Raw genomic sequence first — 6,000 nt, 5'->3', positions numbered from 1 at the left:
TGTGGTGATCATGTCACAGTGTATACTTATATCAAACATCATGTATACACCTTATTCAATTTTTACTCTTCAATTACATCTTAGTAAAGCTGGGGGAAAAAAAAAATCAAACCACAAAGTACAAACGCTTCCTGCCCAGATTCTTTATTCTTTCTTATCATGCCCTCTGTCTCCTTTGTAAGTTAAATCTTGCCCAGCATTCCCTTAGCTGTGTCAGAATGAACATATCATGGGCATTTGCTGGTGCTAGGGGTAATGGTTATGAGTGTGGGTTCCAGGATCAGACTGTCCATGTAGAAATCTTAGGTCCTCCCTTCCTTATTAGTTAGTTATCTGTTCCTATAAAATAAACTTGGTTATACAAGACAGCGAGTCATTAATTGTTATCTATCATGATTCTGGGAGTTGATTGAGCTCAGCTGGGTGATTCTTACTCAAGGGTAACTTAACACGCCTGGTGGTTGAGGCTGGCTGTTGGCTGAGACCTCAGCTGGCAAGAACATCTACTGTGGCCCCTTGAAGTGGCCTAGGGTTCCTCATAAAATGACAGGTGGGTTCCAAGAGCAAGCATCCCAAGAGAGCAAGACATGGGGAAACTGAATTATGTTACAGGACTTTGGAAGTCCTACAGGGTCACTAGGACCCTGCATTCTATTTGCCTCTTAATAAGAGGAAGCTGTAGAAGTTTTTTTTAAAACCACCACATCTTCTAAAATCTGTATCCTTAGGCAAGTTAGCCTCTTCATGCTTCAGTTTCCTTATCTACAAAGTAATGGTAACCTTGTTCATAGAATGTTATGAGAACTAAATGAGCATGTGTGTAAACCCCCAACTGTAGTGCCTAGCATGTAGCAATTGCTCAGAGGTACCCACGTCAGTATTCTTGCCTGGAGAATCCCAGGGACAGGGGAGCCTGGTGGGCTGCTGTCTATGGGGTCGCACAGAGTCGGACACGACTGAAGTGACTTAGCAGCAGTAGCAGCAGCAGTGATTATTCTAGGGATTATCTCATTACTATCCACCCAAGCCTTTGAGGTAGGCATTTGACGCCCAATGTACAGAGAGTAGGACAGGGGTCCTAAGATAATATAAAACTTTCCCAACCCAAACATCTTCCCAATTCTTAGCAAAAGTTCTTCTCCAGGAAGGACAGGGGACATTGGAAAACAGTTACAACTGAGTTTCTGGTCTGAGATAAGTAGAAACCCTCACCTGGGACAGCATTCCTTAAACCACATTTCTTGCACTGTGAAATTGAGTTAGTGGGCCACAGTTAGCATTATTTTAAGTGACCATCTAATTAATAATACAAAATGAGAAATAGAGTACAAAGCAAGTATAAACTTTATGAAACTTATGTTCCTTATATCTGTATGCCTCAGTGGTTTTCAGCCGTGGACAATTTTGTCTCCCAAGGAGATGTTTGGAGATATCTGGAGACAGTTTTGATCATCACAACTAAAGCGGGATAGGAAATGCTTCCGACATTGAGCAGGTAGAGGCTAGGGATGCTGCTAAGTATCCTACAATTCACAAGAGAGCCCTCTCCCCACTCCCTTAGGAATAAATTATCCAACTCAAACCCTCAAGAAATTCTGGTGTATGTATACCTATATATTGATATCTACGTGTACAGGGTTGCAGTGTGCAATGTTCCATTTTGTGGGTTGTAGTCAAAAAGCTTGAGATTCCCTAGCCTAGAAGACTGCATGGAAGTCCAGCTCCTGAACCTAGTTCTGCCACTGAGCTTTGCTCACCAGGCCCTAATGGCATCTGTCCCTGCTCAGAGGATCTTGAATGCACTATTTGTTTTCTCCTGGTTTGCCTTTATTGTCAGATCTCCCCAAATAGGATTTCTCCCAGGAGAGTTGGAGTGTGGACATAAGTAGCTTCAGAAGAGAACCTTCTGGGACTTCCCTGGTGGTTCAGGGGTTAAGACTGTGCACTTCTAATGCAGGGGTCTTGGGTTTGATCCCTGGTCAGGAGACTCTGATTCCACATGCTGGTGTGGAGCAGCAAAAAGAGAACCCTCTAACACCCATTAACCCTGGTTCAGATAGAAGGTTTTCACTTTCTTGTTGGCCAGTTCTGAGACCCTTGGTTTTCCTTGTGTCCCCACACTGAGCTAATCACTAACACTAGTTGAACACTTTCTGTAAGCCCAACACTTCTCAGTTCCATGCATTGGCTCATTTCTTCCTCATAGCAACTGTGTGAAGAAGATTCTATCATGGAGGTTTTACTAGTGTGGGAACTAAAGCTCAGAAAGGTTAAATCACTTCACTGGGACCACACAGCTGGTCAAGTGCAGAGCTAGGGTTTGAACTCAGCCTAATGATCAGGCTATACTGCCACTTTCCAAGCTATGCTCTGATTGGAACCTAGGCTTGAAACATGTCTATCACACAGACAGACCTGGTAGAAGAGGACGAATTCTAGGCTGGGGCCAGGCAGTGTTTAGTCTTGTTCTGACTCTCCCCTTTATCAGCCATGTGACCCTGGAAAGGAACTTTTAGAGGTTCAGCTTCCCAGTCTGTCAGGTGGGGATTCCTGTACCTGATAAGCCTGTCTGAAACTGCTCTGGGAACACTATGGACATGGAACTGCTTGGGCCAGTCCTTTAAAGACACCCACCCTGGCCAGTCCTTTAAAGACACCCATAGAACTGCCTTATGATCCAGCAATCCCACTGCTGGGCATACACACTGAGGAAACCAGAAGGGAAAGAGACACGTGTACCCCAATGTTCATCGCAGCACTGTTTATAATAGCCAGGACATGGAAGCAACCTAGATGTCCATCAGCAGATGAATGGATAATAAAGGTATGGTACATATACACAATGGAGTATTACTCAGCCATTAAAAAGAATACATTTGAATCAGTTCTAATGAGGTGGATGAAACTGGAGCCTATTATACAGAGTGAAGTAAGCCAGAAGGAAAAACACCAATACAGTATACTAACGCATATATATGGAATTTAGAAAGATGGTAACAATAACCCTGTATACGAGACAGCAAAAGAGACACTGATGTATAGAACAGTCTTATGGACTCTGTGGGAGAGGGAGAGGGTGGGAAGATTTGGGAGAATGGCATTGAAACATGTGAAACGTCATGTATGAAACGAGATGCCAGTCCAGGTTCAATGCACGATGCTGGATGCTTGGGGCTGGTGCACTGGGACGACCCAGAGGGATGGTGTGGAGAGGGAGGAGGGAGGAGGGTTCAGGATGGGGAACACATGTATACTAATTAAATAATTTTCTATTAAAGAAAAAAAAAAAGAAAAAAAGTGGAAAAAAAATAAAATAAAAATGCACAAATTTATTATCTTAAAAAAAAAGAAAAGAAAAGAAAAATATTCTCCCCACAAAAAGAGAAACAGTGAATACACGACATGATGGTGGTATTAGTTACTCCATGGTGGCCATTTTTAAATATGAGTGTATTCTATTGACACTTTCTTATATGTCCCAAGGTCATGTGTCCATTACATAAAAAAAAAAATAAAATAAAGACACCCACCCTATCACCTCTCACCTCTTTGACATGCCTCTTCATCCAGGTTCTCATTTGTTGCCTCTTAGAGCCTCCTGTATCCATCAGCTTGGGCTGCCAAACAAACTCTACAGACGGGGTGGCTTAAACAACAGACATTTCTTTCTCACAGTTCTGGAGACTGGAAGTCTGAGATAAGGCATGAGCAGACCTGGTTCTCAGTGAGGACCCTGTTTCTGACTTGCAAGTGACTTCCCTCTCACCACGTCCTCTCATGACTGAGACAGGATGCTCTGGTGTTGCTTCCTCTTATAAGAGCACCCATCCCATCACGGAGGCCCTACCCTCCTGACCTCATCTAAACCTAATTAACTCCCGAAGGCTCCACCTCCTAACACCAACACATCGAAGGTTAGGGCTTCAACTCGAATCCTTTCTCCCTGGAACTCCCAAACCCCTTTATCTACTGGCCTCCAATGGCAACGACGCTGTGTCCTTCCAAAATTCCTGTGTCTTCAGGGAATGTCCAATATCCTCTTCCAGACTGAAATTTTCACAAGACAAACCCTGTGTTTTATTTGCTTTTGTTTCGTTGGCTCCTGGCTTTGTGTAGGCGCTCAACAATCGCTTGTAGGATAAGTGAAAGAACAGTGGGGGAGTGAAGTACAGGTGTGAGTGGTTGCTGGGTTTCAGGTGGTGTCTGGCAGAGACACGAACGTGCTTCCAGCAGTAGCAGCTGGCACTACATGTGAGAAGAGTCACCAGGTTTTTACACTTTCATCTGCTCCTGAGCTGTTCTGGAAGCTTTGTATATAGATGCTGCTTTTCTGAATGAGGCCATCAGCAAGGGCCAATGCTCTTTATCTTACTAATCCCAATGAAGTTGTCTCCACAAATAGCTTGTCTCGGAGGATTGTGCATTGAGGAGAGAACAAAAGTGGAATCATAGATTGGCAGAGCTTAGGGGTTGTCTTTGACTCAGTGCTTCTGATTGTCAGACGATAGACAGAAGCCTAGAGAAGGGTGGGGATTTGAGAGCTGGGCTATGACCAGATGCCTGGCCTTCAGACTCCTGCCTCCACTGAGGGGTATATGAAAGCACTAACTACAAAAACACAGGGGTGCTGGGTAGGCAGGACCCAGCTGACATTCTTCAGATGCCACTTCCTACAGGAAGCCTTCCCTGACCAGGACTGCCCCTGGCCCAGCTCCCAGGTTAGAGGTAGGAGCCCCTGCCATGAGGTCCCCTAGCACTCTGTTCTGCTGTGAAAGCATTCTGACACTCATGGGAGGTAACATACACTCATTCATTCAAAAATATTCAAGCACCTACTGTATGAGAAGCACTATTTTAGATACTGAGGATATAACAGTGAACAAAACAGACAATAATATCCACCTTCACGAAGCTTGCATTTCTAGTGAGCATAGGAAGACAAAAAACAAAACATAAAAACAGATAAAAATATATAACATGCTCAGTTCAGTCGCTCAGTTGTATCCAACTCTTTGCTACCCCATAGACTGCAGCATGCCAGGCCTCCCTGTCCTTCACCATCTCCCGGAGATTGCTCAAACTCATATTCATTAAATTGGTGACGCCATCCAACCATCTCTTGCTCTGTCGTCCCTTTCTCCTCCTGCCTTCAATCTCTCCCAGCATCAGGGTCTTTTCCAGTGGGTCATATAACATGCTAGGCATCAATAAGCGCTGAATGATGTGGGCAGTGAGGAGTTCAGTTTTAAATAGGACAGCCAGAGGAATCAGATGACCCCTGAGAGGTGACATTTGAGGAAAGATGGAAAGGAGTTGAGGGAGGAAGCCACATGGACAGAAGGGGAACTAGGCAGAGGTGTCAGCAAGTGCAAAGGCCCTGAGTAGGGAGCTGCTGCTGATGCTGCTAAGTCGCTTCAGTCGTATCCGATTCTGTGCGACCCCATAGACGGCAGCCGACCAGGCTCCGCCGTCCCTGGGATTCTCCAGGCAAGAACACTGGAGTGGGTTGCTATTTCCTTCTCCAAAGCATGAAAGTGAAAAGTGAAAGTGAAGTCGCTCACTCGTGTCCGACTCTTAGCGACCCCGTGGACTGCAGCCCGCCAGGCTCCTCCATCCATGGGATTTTCCAGGCAAGAGTACTGGAGTGTTCCCCAATTTGAGGAACAGCAGAGGCCAGTGTGGCCACAACGGAGCGAGGGAAGGGGAGGGGCCTGGGAGAGAACGTCAGAGCAGACTGAACATTTGTTCACTCCCCACTTCCCAACGCACACTCTTCAGTGAACTAAATAGGAAGACAAACATGTCCAATTCTTGGCTGCTAAGCTTCAGAAGGCAGGTCCAGGTACAAGGTGGGAGGACTGTGAGAGGATGCACGTTCTTCTGAAGTGACATGACATTTCTTCATAGCTTCACTCTCACCCTCAGCCAGCCTAAATAAAGTTTCTGTGGACTGATAGGGAGGGTGAAGATGGTCCTGAAGGAATCTACTGAGAGCAGGTC

The sequence above is a fragment of the Bos javanicus genome, chromosome 7 (genome assembly GCF_032452875.1).
Source record: "Bos javanicus breed banteng chromosome 7, ARS-OSU_banteng_1.0, whole genome shotgun sequence".
In the NCBI taxonomy this organism is placed as follows: Eukaryota; Metazoa; Chordata; class Mammalia; order Artiodactyla; family Bovidae; genus Bos; species Bos javanicus.
This window is presented reverse-complemented; position numbering follows the sequence as displayed.